Here is a 22955-nt window from a genome sequence, read left to right on the forward strand (position 1 = left end):
GCCAGCCGAGACACAAAGACCACGGCTGGGGCCGCCCGGGGGCTGAGGCCACGTCCCGGGGCCGCTGCGAGCCCGAGCGCCATGCGAGCCGGTGCCGTCCGCCCGCTGCCCGGGAGGAGCCCGAGCGCCCGCCTTTGCCGCCGTGCGCCGGCCCCAGTCCCGGCTGCAGCCCGGTGGGAGCCGCGCAGGTGAAGGCAGAGCCCGACCCGGGGCGGCCGAGGCCACAGCCGCCCCAGCCCCCGGGGTGCGGCCGCTGGTGCGGACCCCGGGGTGTCCAGGAGGCGGCGGGGCCCGGCGGGTTCCGGAGTCTTCCCGAGCCGCGGCGTCTGAGGCCGGGCTGACCCCGGCGGGAAAGAAGTGGGAGCCCCGCTGGGCGGCGTGGGCCCGGCGCCGGGGGAGCCTCGGAGGTAACTTCGGAGAGCCCGGGACGGGCGGGGGGCGGGAGCGCACGTGTGCTTGAGTGTGCCGGTGCGAGGTGTGTACGCCGTGTGCCCGCGGCTCGCCGCACACGCGCGCGGGGTGTGAGGTCCGGGGCTGCGGGCGCACCTCCCCGCTTCCCCTCGGCCCCGGAGCACTGCGGGCCGCAGCGTTGCGGGCTGTGATGGGCAAGGTGTGTGTGCGGTGCTGGGATTGACCAAACCTGGTGGAGAGATCGGGGGTTCGTTAAGCGAGTCAACGGGAAAGGATCATGCAGTTTGGGGCAAGTTTTCATGGCAGAAAATTCCCTTGTAGAAAACGGTATCTTGAGGGTTAAATAGGCGAGCACTGTGTGCAAAAAGCCTGACACATCAGAGGCACAAAGTAAGACGGAAAGCTGGACGAACCCCAGCTGGACGGACCAGTGCCTCCAATTCTTAAATTGATATTTCCAGTCACGTTGACGTGGAATGGGATCGTTGTTCTTCCCGAGGAGATAAGGATGTTCAACTTCACCTGCCAGAAACACAGAAGCCAGGCCTGGCGGATGAGGAGCGTGCACTCACACGCTGTCTACCTCGTGCATCTGCAGCATTCCCTACCTGTTCCGCCCTCCCTCTTTAAGCGAGTATTCCTCCGGGCTACCACATCCAGCCAGGGTAACCGTTTGTCTACTCTCTCAAGGGTGCCGGGAGCGTCTGGCGGCATTTGAGCAGCTTCACTGGAACAGCGCCCAATCCAGCATTGTTTTGCTGGAAGACTGTAGCCGTGTTAAACTGTTGTGTAAGGTGGTTGGGTTCACGCACACTTTTCAGTGGGAATTAAGTATCGTTTGCGAAAGACCTAAGCTGGGGGATCCAGAGTCTCTGCGATAAACAATAGAGATCAAAAAAAAAAAAAAAAAAAAAAAGAACAACCAAACAATAGAGATCTATCTTAGAGGCTTCTAGCCCATTTGTCTTGTGGAAGAAGCAGAGTCCATGCTGCCGCCCTCATGGCTGTGATTGGGAGCTTCACTGCCCCAGCTGGCTGCGATTTTATGCGTGGCATGAAGAGTTGCCAGGAGTGGTTTGGCAGCAGGGTATGGGGCCAGGTAGGCACCCCTTTCTCCAGCAAACAAGCTGTTGCCACCGCCTCCCCCAGATGGAGGAGTTGGGTAAATGACCCTTCCTTCCCATTTCTATGACCGCCAGCATCCCTGGAGTCTGCTCTGCAGGTAGAAGACAGCAGACAGCTGTGGCCACAGGATGTCTTTTGGAATGCGACCCTCACAGCAGAATTTTGAGGACAGTTGAAATAACAGAAGGAGCTTCAAGAGAGTAGGGTGCCTGCTGCTGTAGGGAGAGTTGTACACCTCCCCTTTAGGGGCTTTCTTTCTGTGTATCAGAGTAAGGTAGAGCAGGAGGGAGAAGGGGGAGTCTGCGGAAAGAACACATTTAGAGATTTTCTTAGGTTCCTGGAACCTGGAAGGAAAACCTTAAATGTCTGGTAAATAGAGTCTGATTTTTATTGTGCGTGTCTGAGAGGTTTGTATAAATCTGAGTCTATGTGCAAATAAATGGCCAGGGAAATAATAGATCAAACAGTTTATTTGCATTTCTGATGAGTTTGGTGAGGAAGTGTTGTACAGCAGTTAATATTTGGAAGACAGTCAAAGGTTTCTTTGTTGGTGATGTGTTCTTTTTGAATTTTACATATATAAAGTCCTTTTTTTTTTTTCTTTCCTGGCCGGTGCTAGAGGCAAAATTGATACATCTTTCCAGCTTCCAAAGCTTTTGTAGCTATTAACCCTCTGATATTCCCTCCGAGACATTCAGTTGCCTCTGTGAGGTTAAGATGTCTGTCCTGTCTCTGCGCACTGCACACAGAACTGGTCTGGGGGTTTTCTCACTCAGGAGTCCCCGAATAAGCCCTTTCTCAAATCTTGACAAATGTGAAGCAGAAAACAGTGTTGCAGCTATGGCTTTGTGCTTGCAGGGCAGGGATTTGATAACCAAGAGAAGGAAGGGGAAGACCCTGCTCCCTGCTTCTGCCGAGTGGTGATGTGTGTTCTCAAAGTAGCCGGGAAAGGTTTCAGATTCCTCTGTGGCTATGTTGCTAAAGCCCACTGATTAGCTTTTCCCACTGACATTTGGAGCTTACCTGCAGACTTGGTGTAAATTGGAAAAAAAAAAAAAAGAGGTGTATGGAGTTTAGAGACAGGCAGAGGTAGCTGGTGGCCAGCCTCAGGTATGCTTCTAACTTCACAGTATGACCTTGGTAAGTTACTTAACTTTTCTGCATGTTTATATAAAATGACAGAGCATCAGACTAGACCATTAGTTTTTTCCCCTCCTTCTCTCTCTCTAAGAGTAGAGCTCTTTAAGTTAAATCTTATATGAAAGTTAAGTATATGAAACAGATTAAAGATGAGGGAGGGACATGGCAGCCTGTTCATTCCCAAGGTAATGTCTGAAGCACCCTCTTGGAACCGCTTATGGCACCCCAGAACACAGTTAGAGAAGCCCTAGAAGCCTTCTCTCCAGAATGTGGCATATTCCCCCTTTGAGTGTTTGAAATGAAATACTGTGGTCGCCTAGTTCTGTGTTATTAAGGAGGATCTGGCAGCTGGTCCTCTTCGATGGCTAGCTAACCCCCTACAACGTGGACTCCAGAAAGATCCTGACGTCTTCAGCCCTAAAGCTCCTAAATAGAGCACAGTACCTGGCAGGTAAGTAGGTACTTAGTAAATGCTTGCTGCATGGATAAGAAAGTGAGGGAGTAAAGTTATTTTGACCGAACAGGGACTAATGGATGGAACGACTACAGTATAAATCTTAGGAGGGCAGGGACTTTGATTGACTTGTTGCTGCCTAGCGAAGACAGATTTTGGCTCATTGCAAGAAAAACCTTTAAACTCGTTCAAGTTGGGAACCGATTGCTCTAAGAGGTCATCAGCACCATGCGTATGGTGGTTATTATTCTGCTAATAAAGAGTCTGACTGTCTTTCCTTCTGGGAACATGGAGGGTGGCAGTTCCCTGGTCACACGGAATTAGATGTGGCCTTGTGCCTTGTTTGGCTGGGAGCTTTCAGAGTTAGCAGGTGCCTCACTTCTTTGTTCTCCCTTTTCCTCTGCTCCAGGACAGTCAGAGTTCCATGGGATTTCCCTGACGGTCCAGTAGTTAGGACTTGGAGCTTTCAAGCTGCTGTGGCTTGGGTTCAATCCCTGGTCGGGGAACTAAGATCCCATAAGCTGCACTGGGGCTGCCCCTCAGCCTGGGTCCTAGACTGAAGGTGATGTGGGTCAGAGCCCGTGGCTGACTCACCTTGGTCATGTCCGTGGATAAGAAAGAAACCACGAGTGTTTTAAGCCACTGGAATCTGGGGACAGTCTTGCTGCAGTATAACCTAGCCTATCCTGATGGATGCAACATGTAAAGAGCTTAGGATAATGCTGGTTTGGGATCAGAACACATAGCATAGCAGTGTTATCCAGGAAGGCCAGAGGTTGCTGAGACAGGGCTTCCCGGGGATTAGAACCTTGGTGTGATTGAGGCACGTGGTTGTCATCTTTGCTGGTTGCAGAGTTCATTTGCTAATATACCCAGGCCCATCTTTTAGAGAAGGACCCATGATAACCAAAGGCCTGATGCATAAGACATAAAATGCTGGCTTAATAGGTTAGTGGGAAGAAAGTGAATCGTTAAGTGTGTTCACTGGTCAGGGAGAAATGCCCATTAGAAGCCAGATAATAAAAAGAGGCTGTTGGGCTTCCCTGGTGGCGCAGTGGTTGAGAGTCCGCCTGCCGATGCAGGGGACACGGGTTCGTGCCCCGGTCCGGGAAGATCCCACATGCCGCGGAGCGGCTGGGCCTGTGAGCCGTGGCCGCTGAGCCTGCGCGTCCGGAGCCTGTGCTCCGCAATGGGAGAGGCCACAACAGTGAGAGACCCACGTACCACAAAAAAAAAAAAAAAAAAAAAAAAAAAGAAGAAGCTGTTTTGTGAGCTTGGAATGAAATGTAGGGGAGTTAGTGGAGTGAGCTGCAGGGCCAGTGTCATATGGCTGTGACATGCTGTTGTTTCCCTTTTTATCCAAGTTCGAGAACTACCTGCTGAATGCACTACATACACACACACAGACACCATTTAATGCCATCCCTAGTGCGTGATTTGTTGAGCACGATTACTGTATGATTCTTCTGGGGCTCTGGTGTCCCATGTTCTCAGCCAATGGGAGCTTTCCTGGCAAGCTTTTCTACTGGCTTGGCCTGTGGGAACAGTGCCCTACAAAAGCTCTCAGCCAGCGAGCCCCCCACCTCCTCTCCGCCGTGGAAGCCTTCCTCAGAAGCCCTTCCACCTGCTGTGCCCTTTCCTCCTGCCTTTCTCCTTGTGTCCTGGTGAGCAGTTTTGACTTCCGGTGGCTGATGTGCTTTGATTACCACATTGCGGCCTCTGTAATATCACTGGGATTTTGAGAAAGGAAAAATGTATGCAGGATGCTAAACATGCAAGCTTTATGGTTACTTAAGGAGACTTCAGGTAAACAGCTGAGAAAACAAACCGAAAAAGATCAATAGGCCAGTAGGGATTGATGGGCGTCCTGTGGGTGTGAAGGGCTCTAGAACCTCCTGGAAGCCTGGAGGGTTGACCACAGTCGTGAGAAGGCCAGCCAAGAGACACGGGAATGGGGCCTGGAGTTGAGGTTGGAGAACGTGGAAAGCCGTTTGGCATTGTGGGTGCAGGATGGAGAGCAGGTGGTGAGTGGGTGGGTTGGGGGGGATGGGGATGGGTAGTGAGTGGGAGTGGGCACGAGTGCGGTGGGGAGTTGGCTCTGTGCGCTCTCCCTATCTGTCCCGCTGCCACGGGTGCACTTCCTGCACTGTGTTGAACGTACCTCATGCTGGTCTGCCTCTCCCACCGAACTGTGGGCCTCTGGAGGAGTGGGACAGTGTCTCAGTCCCCGTCTTGCCCCAGTGACCGGCACGGAACGGGCACAGGCTGGGCAGTGCAATAACGCTGTCCTGTAGAGGAAGGAACGAGCATCGCGTCGGATGATTCAGAGGCCCTCAGCAGGGGCGGGGGAGGCCTGGCTCTGTAGCTGCCGCATGATGAAAAAATGGAATGATTCAGTCCAGTAACCTCCGTCTGAGTCAACAGTACGGTGTGGCCACTGGAAAGATCCTTAGCTGAAAGATGGCTTCCGGAACGAGGAAGGGGACATCCATTATTTTCTGTACTTCAGTATAAAGAAGCTTAACTCCAGAAGCCCATGAGCCAATTGGAAATTATTTAAAGTACCAGAGTGCATCAATGCCAAGATGTGTCTAGTCCAGCATTCCCAGGCAACTCTCAGGGCAAGGACAGTACCAAAGCCTCTTGGGGATCTTTTATTGTATCGTATTTTTTAGATTACTTTTTATTGGGGTATAGTTGTTTTACAGTGTTGTGTTAGTTTCCAGTGTACAACAAAGTGAATCAGCTATACGTATACACATATCCCTTCTTTTTTTGGACTTCCTTCCCATTTAGGTCACCACAGAGCACTGAGTAGAGTTCCCTGTGCTACACAGTAGGTTCTCATTAGTTATCTATTTTATACAAAGTATCAATAGTGTATATGTGTCAATCCCAATCTCCCAACTCATCCCCCGCCACCGGGGGATCTTTATAAATGTAGATTTCAGGCCTATGCCTAATCTGCATCGGCAGAATGGCTGGGCTTGAGGCCTGGGCCCCTGTTTATCCCCCACGTTTACAAGTGCTGTTTGGAGTTGCCTGAGGAAGGGGAAGATCTGAGTCAGAGACCTCGTCCCCATCGATAGGAAGGGTACAGGGCGGTTGCAGCTAGGTCCTGAAGTGAATGGTTGGAGGACGCGGGAAGGACCAGTTCCCTGTCTTGGGGCCGTGGTGCCCAGGCAGGCATGGGTCAGGGTTGCTGTGAGCTTGGAGAATGGGGAGAGGGATGTGACAGTATGACCTTCCATGTGTCCAGGGTTTTAGGATGTATTTCAGGATTACGGTACAAGAGAGCCCTTATCAACATCATGCATTATCATTATCCTCAGCTGCCAGGCAGTAGAGGGTTCTACCTGACAGGCTGGGCAAACCAGATCTTACTTGATCAACCAGAGCAAAGCATTTGCCTTCTGAGAAGGACTGCAAACCTTCCAGCTATGTCTACCCTAAATATAAGAAAGTGGAGAGGACAAGACTTCCTTCCTTGCCTGTGTGCACTGGTGGTCAGGGATTCAGGCCCTCCGTTAAAGAGGTACCCAGCCCCAAGATGGCCACATCCTAATCCCCAGAACCTGTGAATCTGTGACCTGACATGGCAAAAGAGACTTTGCAGGTGTGGTGAAGATCTTGAGCTGTGGGAATCATGCTGGGTGATTGAGGTGGCTCGAAGTAATCACAAGAGTCTACCAGTGGGGAAGAGGAGACAGAAGAGTTAGCGATGGAGATGTGGGCACTGGAGAAGAGCTCAGAATGATGTAATTGCTGGCTTCGAAGCTGGAGGAAGGGGCCGTGGGGCAAAGGAAACTGGGCAGCCTCCTGGAGCTGGAAAATGCAAGCAAACAGATTCTCTCTTAGAGCCTCTGGAAGGAGTGCAGCCTTGCTGATACCTTGACTTAAAAACCCATTTGGTCTTCTGACCTCCAGAACTCTAAGATGATACATCTGTGTGGTTTTAAGCCACTATATTTATGGTAATTTGTTACAGCAGCAATAGGAAATGAATACAGCACAACCTCTGAGATGATCAATATTTGCCGCCTAAGTGTTGGGAAGCCACAGAACTTTGCAGAACCAGAGGCGTAACTTTGACTTTTTCTGGTGGCAGTGGACATTCTGGGGAATCTGATCAGATCTTCACCTTGGTCAGTGTTTCTTGAATCCTAAAACTCTACCCTCTCTACAATGAACTCAACAGAGGCCAAAGGTTCCATCAACTGCAGTTTTGGAAACACAGTAATAAAAGTTCAACACTGTCCCCAAAGTGCAACTAGTCACTGAGACCACATAGCCATCCCAGTTATAAGATGGCCACACACAGGATCTAGAGTACGCATTTACATTTATAATGAAATGAAAACAAACAGTTAAATTAAGACAAATCATATAAAAATGGTATACCATTTTTCCCAAATGGCATATATAGGAAAATACATGAAAGGAGGGTTGGAAAAACTTTCCTAAATGAGAAATGAACTAGAGGATTCTTATACTGTTAGGAAACATTTTGACTTCCCTCAAATGGTATCTGTCTGTACCTCTTCATCCCAACAGTCATCATCTGGTCCAGGGCCTCATCTCTTCCTGGGAAGTCAAAGGTCAGGAGGGAGGCTGACATAGGAATGATTTTAGGTGGATAGGGGAGAAGTTAAGGGTGCTCCCAGCTCTCAATATTTTTTCACTGTAAAATGGAACATGAGTGGTGCCTGAGCTATTTTTGGAGATGTTTTGATAAAGAACATGATCACCTTGGAGGTAAATATTATATCAGAGACAATAAACTAATAAATAGTGTTTATTTGCACATCATATTGTATAAAGTGCCTTCCTGGCCAACCAAACACGCCAGTCATGCTTCAGCCTCAGGGCCTTTGCACTTGCTGTTCCTTCTGCCTGGGATGCTTGCTTTCCTCCTCATGTGGTTTGCTTGTGGTTTCCCAAATAGGTATTTGGGAACTTCATTCAGATGTAATCTTTCCCCTGAGGACTTCTCTGAACATCTTATTAAAAATTGCAGCCCCCACCCCTGGCCCATGCTTTCTAACCCCTCCTCTATTTTTCTCCATAGCATTTTCCACCGTCTAATATACTATTCATTTTACTTATCTATTTTGCTTATTATCTGTCTCCCCACTAGAATATAAGCTCATGAGGGTAGGTGGTTTTTTTTTTTTCTTTTTTTTGGTCTTTTTGAATACCCAGCTGTATTTCTTTTATTTTTTATTTTTTATTTTTAAAATTTATTTTTTACTTCATTTCTTTTTTTTGGCTGCATTGGGTCTTAGTTGCAGCGTGTGGGCTCTTCATTGTGGTGCGTGGGCTCCAGAGCATGTGGTCTCTGTAGTTTGCGGCATGCAGGCTCTACTTGAGGCATGTGGGCTCAGTGGTTGTGGTGTGCAGGCTTAGTTGCCCTGTGGCATGTGGGATCTTAGTTCCCTGACCAGGGATCGAACCCACGTCCGCTGCATTGGAAGACAGATTCTTTACCACTGGACCACCAGGGAAGTCCCCCTGTTGTCTTTCCAGTAGTTAAAACCATGCCTGACACGTGCCAGTTACAAAATAAATATTTTTGAACGAATAAATGGGTGTCTCATTTGACCCTGTTAGTAATTCCAGGAGGAGGAATTGATATCTTACTTTTCTAGGTGAGAACACCAAAGATCAGAGATAATAATTTACTTCCCCAAGTTTCCATTGCTGGGGTTTGCCTGCAAATCTTTTCTTCTTTATTTTTTATTAGAAAATCACATATTCTGAACATTTAACTGATACAGACCTAAAACAAAGGGAAGGAAAAAGCACCGAGAGATAGTTTTTATTAACATTTTGGTATATAGGGTGTGCATATAGATAATTTTATATCATATTACAATATGCCATTTAGAAGCACACTTTTTTACTTAAGAATACATCATTAAAAATTAAACATGTCAATATGTATATCTGTGCAACATGGCTTATTAGTGGCTGCATGACATTTCACCATATTGGTGTACTTCAATTTTATATAACCAATTGTTAGCTACAAAGGTTATTGCTGATTTTTTCTTATTATAAGCAACATTATAGAGAATATTCGTAGCACTTTTTTTTTACACATATCTGATTATTTCCTTTAGATAAGTATGTACAGGTGTGGATTTGTTTTATTTAAAGGATGTGCATATTTCAAGTTTTATGCAGATTACTTCCTGTAACGATCACACAAATTTTTCTCTCTCCAACAGTGCTTGGGAGGGCCCACTTTCCCACATTCTCCCCAACAGTGGTATGAGTCTTCTTAACCAATACCAATTCAGCAGGCAGAAAATCCATAGCATTTTGGTACTTCTTCACCTTAGAAAGACAATATCATTTTTATTTTCTTTAGATGTATAATGATAAGGCAGTCAAACAAACTGCTGTTTTAGTTTGCTTTCTTTGTTTATTAGGATGTTGCCCATTTTTTCCTTTGCCTTTCTTTCTTTGAATATTGACTCCTTGTCTTTGGGGTGGTTCATTCTTTCATATTAATATTTAAAGTTTTTTATAAGATGCAAAAAGTTTCTGCATTCTTTTCTTTTTTCAATTTCTGTGATGTTTATTGACAAGGTAAGTCATTTTCATTTATCCAAGTTGACAAATCTTTTTCATCATGATTTCAACTTTTGGAATCTTGTGTGGAAAATCTTTCACAACTTCAGATGATTTAATCCTGGCTCAGATTTCCTTCTTTACATTTAATCGGTTATTTACTTTTGTATATGGCAAAGAATGAGAGCTAACTTAATTTTTTACCAACTGCTTAACTGGTTTTTCTAATAATACTTAACTATTAACTATTACTTAACTATTCAGTAACATGCTTTACTGAATAAAACATTATTTTCTCATTGACTTGAAATGCCACCTTCCTCATAGAATGAATCCTTAGCTACATTTAGGTATGCTTCTTGTCCTTTTATTCTGTTCCATTGATTTACCTGTCAAATTATACTTACAGGAGCTTTGTATAGTAGGCTTTAAAATTTGTCTATCCAAATAGATTGCCATTTGGACCCAGAATTCTTAACTAATTAAAATAAAGCAAACAACTATTTAGCGTTCCCTTTAACACACAGGCCTCTCACCATAAAAATGCAAAAGCAGCAAAACATAATCAACAACAAAAAACTGTCGTCAATTTTCTTAATAGTTACCTTTACAGCCTTATTTATAAAAATTTTCTTTTGGCTCTATTTTGACAGGTCTAAGTGGGAACTTGTTTATCTAGTTTTTAAAATTGATGTTCATTTTAAATTAGCACATATTTTTTAAAATGCAGAAAAGTACAGAAAATAACCTAAAAGATGTACACATACCACAGAGATTAAATAGGTGTTAACATTTTGTCATTTTTGCTTCCGTGCTTTTTTTTTTTTTTAAAGAAAATACTATGTGGTAGTTCAAGTTCTACCTGCTCCTCCTTTTGTTTAATCGCCAGCTATTTACCCCACTGGAGAAGGAGGATTCTGTCCCTAGGGTTATGGGAATGGTTGCCTGACATCTGACTCTGGAAGGTGAGACTGACAGAAGCTTGTTAATCACATAGACTCACAGTCTTGGGGGAGGACACAGCACATCACACAGGGCCACACCAGGGTTGACTTGGGAGCAGAGTGAACAAGCAGGGTCTGTCAGGGGCAGGCTTCATAGTAACAAGAGGGTGAGGTGACCCCTGTTTCCTGTGGGAGGATGTGATTGGCTTGTTTGAATATCCCTGGTCTGGCAGGGTACCAAACCTGCTACCCAGGGATAAGTAGGAACCACCTGGTCCCTTTGATGAGGATGGTTATTTGGCCAGAGGGTCCTATCTGTGGGAGCAGAGTAGGGAGAGGAGCTTGTGGCTAGATCATTCGAGACCCTCCAGGTTTCACCAGATGTCAAGACAGCACATAATATTGGGCCTTAATTTTAGGCATTAAACCACATTTTTCCTTCCCCTTCTTTCTCTCCAAAGGAAACCACTCTGCCAGACATGGTATATGTCATTTCCATATAAGGTTTTATACTTTCCTTTTTATATATACATCCCTAAACATTCTATTTTTTTTAAAAAATGATATCAATGATATACATCCATTTGCAACTTTCTTTTTCCATGCATTTTTATGTTTTTGAAGTTTATCCTTAAATTTATTTTAAATAAATGCATTCATATTAGCTGCTGTATATTATCAATTATTTGAATAACCCCAAGTTTATCTTTTCCTCCGCTGTACTATTTTACTATTAAAAAGTGTTTTAATAAACAGTTTTGCTTCCTTCTGAGCCCATGTGAATGGTTATCTCTGGTAACCATAGATAAACAACATAACCAGAGGTGGATTTGGATGGCAGTAGGATTTGTTTATCTTGAGCCTTATCCATATTGCCAAATTGCTTAATGTTTGCCAGACGCTAATATGTATAACATGAGATAGATACTATTATCATCCCCATTTTGCAGCTGAGAAAACTGAGACAGAGAGATTAATAACTTGCTCAAGTCACACAGCTGGTAACTGGAAGAGCTTGGATTTAAACTTGGGCAATTTAGCTCTGGAGTCATGACCTTTAACACTTATGCCATTCTGCCTGTAACAGATACCAACTATATTCCAATTTGGTTTTGACTGATACTATCTTATCCCATCTGCATCCTTTCATCCTTTCTGTGACAACATGTTTAGGTATGTCTGTTATAGGTAGCATTTGACTGCAATATTAAAAAAATGTTTTTTAATCCAATTTGAGAGTCATAGTGTTTTAACCAGTAAATTTAGCCTATTTACATTTACTGTGTATGTTGTATTTGGAAATATTTCTGTCATCTTATTTGTAATTTTTACTTGTCCTAATGTGTCTTTGCTTCTTTATTTCCCACTTTCCTACCTTCTATTAATTGATTGAATTTTATTTATTCCATGTTTTCTGTATACTGGTTCAGTAGTTTTACATTAAGTTCTACAATTTCTTCCTGTTCTATTAGTGGTTATGCATAAATTTTTTCTAATATACATTTTTTTTACTCAACATTAAATGTATTTAACATCCCTTTTCTCCTCTGGAGAATACAGGTAATACTTAGAGAGTTTTAACCCTGATCATTGCCCCTTCCATTTTACCTCTAAAATTAGTAATTGTTTTATACAGTTGATGTGTTTAGAATTAACTATATGTTTACCTCTTTCTTTTCTCTGGATTCACTTTCCTTCTCTCTGAAGGAGCTTCTTTAGTAGCTTTTACAATGAGGAGTGTGAGTGACAAACTGTCTGAAATTATAATTTTTTCTTTATTTCTGAATAATAGTTTATCTGGTAATAGAATTGTAAAACTATAAGTTATTTTTCCTTAGCACTTTAAGGATTTTATGCCTATGTCTTCTGATCTCTATTTTTATTCTTTAAAAATCTGTTTTCAGTTTTACCCTTTTCTAGGTAATTCACTCACCACCTTCCCGTTTTAAGGCTTTCTTTTTGCTTCTGGTATTCTTCAATTTCAGTATGATGTGTGTTGGTGTCTAAGGGTGGGTGAATTCATTTTTGTATGCCTTATTTGGAGTGTATGTTGCACTTTGAAAATTCAAGTTTTTAATTCTGGAGCATTCCCTAGACATTATCCCTTTGATTATTGACTTTCCACCATTTGTTCTTATCTTTTCTGGAACTCCTGTTAGACATTTGTTAAAACTTCTCCTTTGCTCTATGCCTTTTAACCTCAATCTCATATTTTAAAAATCTTTTTTTTTCTCTGCACTGCATACTGCTAAATTCCCTTAGATATATCTTCCAGTTCACCAATTTTCTCTTCACTTATATCTAATATGTTATTTGATCTGTCCATTGTGATTTTTATTTCAATGATTATTTTTAATTTCTAGAAGTACTGCTTCACTCTTTACCAGATGCATATGTTCATTTTTTCACATCTTTAATTTGGATTTCCAAAATGTTTAAATATCTTTACTTATTTAAAATATACTTATAGCTTTTTAAAGATTGTTTTCCATTTTGTGATGTTCTTGAAGTTCTAATCCTCCTGATTATTTTGTGTCTGCTGACTGTTACTCACTGTTGTGTATTTCCTCTTGTGTGTTGTAATTTTTAAAAATAGTATTCAACGTGAGCATGGCTTCTTTTCTCTTTGGGGCACCCTTGATTGTTCAGAGCAGTTTTGCACTTGTTTTGCTTGTATCCAAGGATATCACCAACATAGAACCTATTTGCACATTAATTTCTTAACTCAAGAGACCTTAAACCATCCAGCAACATAAATTGAGCCCTAACGTATTTAAGGCATCAGCCCTGTTTTACATTCTAAGCCCTGTTTTACATTTAACCGAGAGCCCAGGCAGAAGTTGACAAGTTTCCTTGCTTCCTGTGCTCATAAGCAGATTTTCCCTCTATTTCATACTCTCACTTACAGTTAGAGAATAGTCCTTAAAGGGTCCCATCTTTCTGAAGACATCTTTCCCACTCACCATCTCATGGAGGGCCACTTCTATTCTCACTTAGTAGAAACCTCCTGCCCCACCTCCCCCAGAGCAGCTCCATTACCAGCTCTGTGATTTTCAGTCCTTTCTCTGTTTCTGGCACCTGGACATTTACCTTGCTCTCTTGCAAGCTTAGCTGCACACATTAAGAAAAAAAATCATATTTTATCCAGCATTTCTAGGTGTTCATAATGGGAGGCTTGTCCCATTTTCTAAGCTTGCCTTCTTGCCAGATCTGGGAAATGCTTCATGTCTTGATATCTTAATCAAGGGCTTTGCACTAAGGTTGAGCTCTGTGGTGATACATCTTGGCAAAGAAGAGCAAAGCCCCCTTCCTAATTCTATGCTGCCCTCTTTAGCAGCTTTGTGGAGGAAAACTGCCATTAAGAGAGAAAGGGGTCTCCTTTCAGTTTGAAATGTATTATAGGTGACACAAGGGGAGGTAGAAATTCCCATCTATAAATTTTAGATTCCTAGAGGAATGCCTTCCTTTTGTAGTTTCATTGAGTCCAGAATTTCACTGAATCACAGTAGCATTCACCATCCTGGAAAAAAACAAAATCCAAAATAACAAACCAGGTCAGTATCTGGGCTGGAATTACACAAATCCTGCAGAGAAATGCTCTTTACTGTGCTTTTCATGAGTGTAAAGTGAGAACATTATGCCAACATTCCATTATTTCAGTGTTGGAAAGATCAGTATATCATGGCATATGGGAAAGCTTTAATAAGAACACTTCAGGGACTTCCCTGGTGGTGCTGTGGTTAAGAATCCGCCTGCCAATGCAGGGGACACAGGTTCGATCCCTGGTCCAGGAAGATCACACATGCTGTGGAACAACTAAGCCCGTGCGCCACAACTACTGAGCCTGCACCCTAGAGCCCGAGAGCCACAACTACTGAGCCCATGTGCCACAACTACTGAAGCCTGCTTGCCTAGAGCCCATGCTCTGCAACAAGAGAAGCCCCGCTCACCGCAGCTAGAGAAAGCCCACGCGCAGCAGCGAAGACCCAATGCAGCCAAAAATAAATAAATAAATAAATTTAATTAAGTTAAAAATTAAAAAAAAGAAAGAACACTTCACAACCAAGTTTTGCTAATCCAGCTCAAGGTTGGTGTCATTTGTTCTCATCAGATTTTGGAGCTCTTGGCAGAAGGGAAGATGAAACCTTTAAGGGAGTTGGTGGAAATGAAATTCAGAGAGCTTGTCTTCTGTCCAAAGACTCATGCAGCAATCCTGCAAGTTATATCCCTAAATCGTGTCCTTTTCTTCTGCTCTGTTTTGATCAACATCCAATGTCAAGGCTTTGAGCAGATAAAAATGCAGAAGGTCATGAAAAGGTGGACATTCACTTTAGCCTCTTACACTGAACAGCTACATTTGTCATAGTTGGAGCATGACGTGAGAAAGACACACAGTGTCATGAGGTAGTGGGAAAAAAATCTGGCATAAAAATCTGGCATCCATTTCCTGCCCTTCCCAAACCTACAGACCGCTGTGTGGTGGAAAGAGCCATGGATCTGGAGCTGGAAGAGCCTGGAGTGGTCCTCCTGGCTGTGTACGTGCAGGAGGCATTGCCGAGGAAGAGAATGTGGACCCCGGTCTGCGCACCCTGTGGGCGAGTGCCCACCTGAGCCACAGGCTCGGCCCCTCCAGCACCTGCTCTGTTGGTGCTCCCAGCTCCCACTGCCCGCAGAATTGAGCCCAGACTCCCAGACCAGATTCAGCACCCTGCCTTCTCTAAATGTCCCCTGCTTGCCCAGCTCCACAGTCAGACTCCGCCCCTCTCTACCTTCACGCCTCTGCCCTTTGCCCTGGAATCTGCCCTCTGTCTCCTTCCTCCAGACCATGAAACACCCTCTTCCTCCTCAGTCTTCGAGGCCTTTGCAGATGGCGCCTCCTCTGCGAAGCTGGCCTTTCCCTGTGTCTGGGATTCTTCTCACTCCCTCCGGGTCCCCAGCTTCTTGTTTATGCTTCTCTGGCACCTGACGTCCAGGACTGGCGTTTCTGCACAGACACTTGTGAAAATAGGCAAGGTGTCAGAAACCCTGCGTCCTGCGGCCGAATCTGCCACTAACTCTCCATGTGGCTTTGAAAAATGATGGTCCTAGGCCCCGTTTTCCAGTTTGTAAAGGCGAGGGGCTTAGCCTGGGTGCTCACCATGGTCCCTTGCACAGTGCCATGTACATACTGTTGCTCGGATGGTTTGTGAAGCTCTGAAGGCCTGTAGAATCTTCAAGAAGACCCGAGGTAGTTGCCCGGGGTGGGCATCAGATAGGTGACAAGGGGGGCCCGGTCTTAGAGTGACGTGTGATAAGGGGGCTGAGAGGACACCCCTGTTTATTCTGAGTGGATAATTCCAACCTCTGGCCTTCAGAACTTCCTCATGAAATCAGTTTATGAACTTTCCTCTTATTTAAAAAAGATATGAATAAGGAGCTCTGCACACAACTTGTTCTTCTCCTCTTGAGGTGTGATCCAGAGAGGCAGTAACTCACAGGTTTAATGCGGATCCCTGAAAGCATGTGATTGAGGACAGAGTTTTCTACAGTGGGAAACTAAAAGGTTTTTTTACAAATAAATTTATTTATTTTATTTATTTATTTTTGGCTGCGTTGGTCTTCGTTGCTGCGTGCGGGCTTTCTCTAGTAGCGGTGAGCGGGGGCTACTCTTCGTTGTGGTGCGCGGGCTTCTCATTGCGGTGGCTTCTCTTGTTGCGGAGCACGGGCTCTAGGTGCGCGGGCTTCAGTAATTGTGGCATGCGGGCTCAGTGGTAGCGGCACATGGGCTTAGCTGCTCCGCAGCATGTGGGATCTTCCGGGACCAGGGCTCGAACCTGTGTCCCCTGCATTGGCAGGTGGATTCTTAACCACTGCGCCACCAGGGAAGCCCCTAAAAGTCTTTGAAGAGATTGAACATGTGAAAACGAGGGAGGCCAGAATGCTGCTTTAGGCACAGGTGTGTCTTGCTCTCTCTGTAGAATGGAGTCATTTCCCCAAAATGCTCACGTGGTCCTACTTCCTAACCTGCAGGAGGTGCTGTGAGGCATCAACCCACGGAAACTACTAGATTTCCCACGGCCACCGCTGTTCCATGAACGACTGCTGTCATTTGTGGAAGGGCTGTCATTGGGGGACACTTTATTAAGTGCTGTACATGAGCTTGTTAATTAATCCCATTGTTACAGGTGAGGAAAGTGAGGTTGGGGACTGTAGGTGACCTTCTGGAGGTCATGTAGCTAGTGATGAGAAGGGCTGGAATCTGTGTGCCCATCTTCTCAACCTTTAGGTTACACTGCCTCTTGCAAAACCCAGCCCCTTTACTTTCTTTTTTTTTTTTTTTTTAAGCTCAGTCAACATTTTACTCAGAAATTCGTTAAACACTTGAAACCTTTTTAAAAATTAATTTTTATTAGAGTATAGTTGCTTTATAATACTGTGTTAGTTTCTACTATACAGCAAAGTGAATCAGCTACGCATATACATATATCCCCTCTTTTTTGGATTTCCTTCCCATTTAGGTCACCACAGAGCATTGAGTAGAGTTCCCTGTGCTATACAGCAGGTTCTCATTAGTTATCTATTTTATACACAGTGGTGTATATATGTCAGTCCCAATCTCCCAGTTCATTGCACCCCCCTTCCCCCCTTGGTAACCATAGGTTTGTTCTCTACATCTGTGTCTCTATTTCTGCTTTACAAATAAGCTGATCTGTATCATTTTTCTACATTCCACATATAAGTGATATTATACAATATTTGTTTTTCTTTTTCTGTCTTCACTCTGTATGACAATCTCTAGGTCCATCCACATTTCTGTAAATGGCACAATTTCATTCCTTTTAATGCCAGCCCCTTTACTTTCTAAATGGGGTTTCTCAATCCCTCAGTCTGAAACCCCACGCTTCAGAAATACCTGGGTGGCTTTAACAACTCCCGAGATTCTGGACTCCTCCTGGGAATTCTGATTTAATTGGTTGGTCTGGGGTTGGGGGGCCAGATCTCAATATGTTTTAAACCATCTGAGGCAAGTCTTTCCTGTGTGAGAAACACTATTACCAAGGCGCGGACAGAGGCCCGCTGAGCACCGAAAAGGGAGCAACTGATTCCAACTGAGATCAGTGAGAGGTTGGGGGAAAGCAAGGTTGTTGGAGGCGGGCCCTGGAAGGGAAGCAGGGTTCCCGGGGTGTGGGCAGTGAGAGGGCACAGACCTCCCTGGGGGAAATGCAGAGTGGACATAGGAGATGCAGGCAGGGGAGGCCTGGGCTGTGAGGATTGATCTGGGCGGGCAGTTGGGGACCACTGGGGTCCTGATGAAGTCCTGATGGGTCTGAATTCCAGAAGCCCAGCTGCTCACGGGCTCCCCAGGCTGGACATCCTGCCCCTGGGTGTGCATGCACGTTACTCAGCAGGTGGCTCCCGAGTGTGAGCTGGGGTGGGACCCTGCCAGCCACCTCTCAGTGCCTTAACTGGCTGGGGGCGGGGGCGTGTTCTCCTGCCCCGGGAGGGGCTGTGCAGCCCTGTGAGTGGTGCCTGCCGCCTCCAGGTGCATCCCGTGATTCAGCAGAGACTGGTCACTGCAGGCGGTGTGCTGGGGGTGGGCGTCCAAACGCCAGGGAGGGTGGCTCTGTGGATGCCTTGGCCTTTCCCCAGATGCACATCAGGCTGTGCTGGGAGCTTAAGAATATTCAAGCCCTGAGGGCTCGGCTGAGAGAGCCCGAAGAGAGAAGGGGTGTGGGTGAGAGAGGGTGTGTGCCTATCCACGTGGGTGTGGCAGTGAGGGCGTGTGTACGTGTGTGAACTGTGGCCGAGAGTTGTGTGTGTGGTTGTGTGTGTGAGGGTATAAGTGTGTGTGTGCGTGGGCGTCGCTGTGTGTACACACACATACACGTTCCACGGCAGGTTCACTCAGCCCCCAGAGCTTTCGGGCTGATGTTCCTTCCTTGCCCTTTTGTCACTGAGAAGAGAGCCTGCCTGGGCTTTGGCCTTCTCCAGATTCGGCTTCAGGTCCTCCTCGTCCATGTAATCTGGCCTCATTTTCCTCATGCCTCCAGCAGAGGGTGCAGAGTGGTGGTGCCTCCCTCTCCAGGCTGTTGCGGAAATTTCCTGTAAAGCCCCGGTGCATTGTTTCATGTGTTTGTTGGCCATTTGTATGTCTTCTTTGGAGAAATGTCTATTTAGGTCTTCTGCCCATTTTTGGATTGGGTTGTTTGTTTTTTTGATATTGAGCTGCATGAGCTGCTTGTGAATTTTGGAGATTAATCCTTTGTCAGTTGCTTCATTTGCAAATATTTTCTCCCATTCTGAGGGTTGTCTTTTCATCTTGTTTATACCCTGAGAAAACCGTAATTCAAAAAGAGTCATGTACCACAATATTCATTGCAATTCTATTTACAATAGCCAGGACATGGAAGCAACCTAAGTGTCCATCGACAGATGAATGGATAAAGAAGATGTGCCACATATATACAATGGAGTATTACTCAACCATAAAAAGAAACGAAATTTAGTTATTTGTAGTGAGGTTGATGGACCTAGGGTCTGTCATACAGAATGAAGTAAGTCAGAAGGGGAAAAACAAATACCGTATGCTAACACATATATATGGAATCTAAAAAACAAACCAAAAAATGATCATGAAGAACCTAGGGGCAAGACGGGAATAAAGACGCAGACCTACTAGAGAATGGGCTTGAGGACACGGGGAGGGGGAAGGGTAAGCTGGGACAAAGTGAGAGAGTGGCATGGACATATATACACTACCAAATGTAGAATAGATAGCTAGTGGGAAGCAGCCACATACATGGGAAGCAGTGACCTCTCCTCACAGGGAGATCAGCTCCGTGCTTTGTGACCAACTAGAGGGGTGGGATAGGGAGGGTGGGAGGGAGGGAGACGCAAGAGGGAAGAGATATGGGAACATATGTATATGTATAACTGATTCACTTTGTTATACAGCAGAAACTAACACACCATTGTAAAGCAGTTATACTCCAATAAAGATAGTTAAAAAAAAAAAAAAAAAAGCCCCAGTACACAGGAGGTGGTCAGGCTGCACTGCCTGTCCCACTCAGCCCGCCCCCTCCACCAGCTCACATCGGTCACTGTGGCAATGCTTTTGCTCCTCCTGGCATGAGCCGGAGCCTGCTGCCCCTCCCACAGCATATGCTCATCACGGGCTGTGGTCTACTGGGGCCCTAGCCCAATGGCAGACCCCAGGCAACTCAAGTTCCCTCTCCTTTCCTCAGTTTCCTCATCTGTGAAAAGGGAGTGCTCTTTGCACACCACAGAGCTTTTGTGTGGCCAGAAGAGGTAGCTGCCAGGGTCTGCGTGCTGCAGGCCGGATCCTGTTAACACTGTCACAGAGCCAAGAACTCTGCTTTTTCCTTTGAGCCTCTCTTTTGCTCCTTAGTCCTCTATGGCTTTCGTTGGCATATTGTGGAAAATCTACATGGAGTTTCTCTATGGTGATTAATCATCACACGCACACACACCAGGCATGTGGCCATGTGCCCATTTGCACAGGGGCACCTGCCTATCTTCCTGGCCATTCATAATCCCCTCAATTTCAGTCTTAATAGAAAATGACTGAGGTTTAGCAGATCACTTGTGTTTCCTTTATTCACTTCAGGAGACACTGGGCCTTGGTTTTCTGAGTTCTTTTTTGACCTGGGATTAATACAGTTTTAGCCACACAAAGTAGAACAGAAAGTTGAGACAGTCTTGCAGGAAAGTGGGGTCTTGGGTTTTTGCGGAGGCCCATGGGGTTGGGCTGCAAATCCAGCTCTGATGATTCTAGTTGCGCCTAGTTGCTGCTTTCAGTGCTCCGTGCCTGTTTCCTCATCTGTCGGAGAGTAATAGTGAAAGAATCCTCCTAAGATTGTTATAAGAATTCTAGAAAAGAGTATCTCTGAAAGTGCTTTGTGTCACCAAACTATGAAATATGGTGTGCGTGAGTGGTAGTTGCTCTTCCCTCAATTGCATTCATTTGTCCGCCACTCTGGTTTCTGTGCCTATTTATTTCCTTGCAGATCAAGCGTGGCAGGTTGTCCCCGCCTTTAACAAACCAGAACATCCTGACATGCAGGGCTTCTATACACGGATTGGGCGGCTGGGGCAGGGCAGGGAGAGCTGCGTGGGGAGATGTGGGTTCTCTGTGGCTTGTTCTGGGCAGGAACAGAGCCTCTCGGGGCTTCACTGCCTTTTCCATACAAGAAAATCCAAACCACTGGTCTCTGCATGTCCCCGCAGACGTTCGTGGAGAGAGCTCACTAATGTGTATAGATACCCATTGGGAGCACTGCCCTCACGCTGGACAGAGACCCCATGGTCCAGAGCAGCTGAAATTTAACACACACACCCCCCCCACACACACAGACACTGTTTCCCTAGAAAATAGGCTGGCTGTGTGTGGGCTGAGTCAATTTTTTTTTTTTTTTTTTTTTTTTGTGGTACGCGGGCCTCTCACTGCTGTGGCCTCTCCCGTTGCGGAGCACAGGCTCCGGACGCGCAGGCTCAGCGGCCATGGCTCATGGGCCTAGCCGCTCCGCGGCATATGGGATCTTCCCGGACCGGGGCACAAACCCATGTCCCCTGCATCGGCAGGTGGACTCTCAACCACTGCGCCACCTGGGAAGCCCTGAATCAAATTTAAAATCAATAAGTCAATCATCAAAATGCCTTTTCTAAGCAAGGAGTGACTGGGTAGGGTACCGTGTGTGATTTGATGTTTCCTTGTAAATCTCAGAAACTGGGTCCATATTTATCCGTGAAGAGCTTTACTTTCTCTTAAGCTTTGTTAAGCTTTCGGTTTGATGTTTTTCACTTTTCCATCCAAGATATGTTAATGTAGAGTTTTCTTCCCATTTCAAAATAAGGTTAGTTATTGTTTGGTGACTACAAAATAATACGTGGTCACGGTAGGAATTTTGGAAAAGAAGGGAAATTATAAAGAAAAAATTAGAGTTACCTGTAAAAAATAAGAACTGTGGTTGAATGGGAAGGGGCAAGTGAAACGTTCTAGATCTTTGTAGGGGTTTTGCTTATAACACAGGCATATACATTTGTCACAACTTCAGCAAATAGACTCAAGTTTTATGCACTTCATTGTATGTAAATCTTATGTTAAAAGAGAAACTGTAAACAATTATTGGACTTGGGTTAATTATATGCATGGTGAAATCTTTAGGGGGAGGTGTACCGATGTCTGCAATTTAGTTTGAAGTGCTTTAAAAAAAAGCAAGATGGCTTCATGAAGGGTAGATGGATAGATATGTGATAAAGTAAATATAGTAAAATGTTAATGGTGGAATACAGATGGTGGTTATATGAGTGTTCACTATAAAATTCTTTCAGGGCTTCCCTGGTGGCACAGTGGTTAAGAATCCACCTGTCAATGCAGGGACCACAATGCAGGGTTCGAGCCCTGGCCTGGGAAGATCCCACATGCCACAGAGCAACTAAGCCCGTGCGCCACAACTACTGAGCTTGTGCTCTAGAGCCCACGAGCCACAACTACTGAAGCCCTTGCGCCTAGAGCCTGTGCTCCGCAACAGGAGAAGCCACCACAATGAGAAGCCCGCACACCACCACGAAGAGTAGCCCCTGCTTGACACAACTAGAGAAAGCCCGCGTGCAGCAGCAAAGACCCAACTCAACCAAAAAAAAAATAATAATAAGTTAATTAATTAAAAAAATTCTTTCAACTTTGCTGTATGTTTGAAAATTTGCATAATAAAATATTGAGAAACAAAGATGACTAATTCAGAAAGAAAATGCGTATTTACAATCCAAAGGTAACCACCATTAACATTTGAGTGTATATTATTTTCTTTCAGTTTCATTTCCAAGAAGATATAATTTTATATAATTAAGATCTTACTACATAACATATTTATTTTCACATTTCCCACTCAGTATTGTACCACAGTTTTCTTTTGTCATAAAATGTCTTCAGTGTGTAATTTTATAATTAAGGTACAATTTACATAGCTAAAATTCACACGTTTTAGCACACAGTTCTGTGAGTTTCGACAAATGCATAGAGGCATGCAACCACCACTCCAATCAAGATGTGGAATAGTTCCATCATCCAGGAAAATTTCTCTGTGCAGTTTTGCCAGCACCTTGCCTCACAACCAGCCCCGGGCAGCTACGGATCTGTTTTTCAGAATATCGTTAAGATGGAACCATATAATAGGTAGCCTTTGAGTCTGGCTTCCTTCACTCAAGCACAATACATTTGAGATTCATCCATGTCATTTACAAGTACTGGTAATTTGTTCCTTTTTATTGATGAGTAGTATTCCATTGTAAGGATGTACATTAAT

General features: G+C 45.0%; 1 protein-coding gene across 1 annotated transcript in view; it reads left to right on the forward strand.

Annotated features, from left to right (window-relative positions):
* Nucleotides 1-330: 330 nt before the first annotated feature.
* The window catches only part of MINAR1 (membrane integral NOTCH2 associated receptor 1), a 36317-nt gene continuing 13692 nt past the window's right edge, over nt 331-22955 (forward strand). The window contains exon 1 of the mRNA XM_082618995.1: nt 331-407. The gene's annotated coding sequence lies outside the window, so the exon portion shown is untranslated. The remainder of the gene's footprint in view (nt 408-22955) is intronic.

This window comes from Mesoplodon mirus (assembly GCF_964341445.2).
Source record: "Mesoplodon mirus genome assembly, chromosome: 4".
NCBI lineage: Eukaryota > Metazoa > Chordata > Mammalia > Artiodactyla > Ziphiidae > Mesoplodon > Mesoplodon mirus.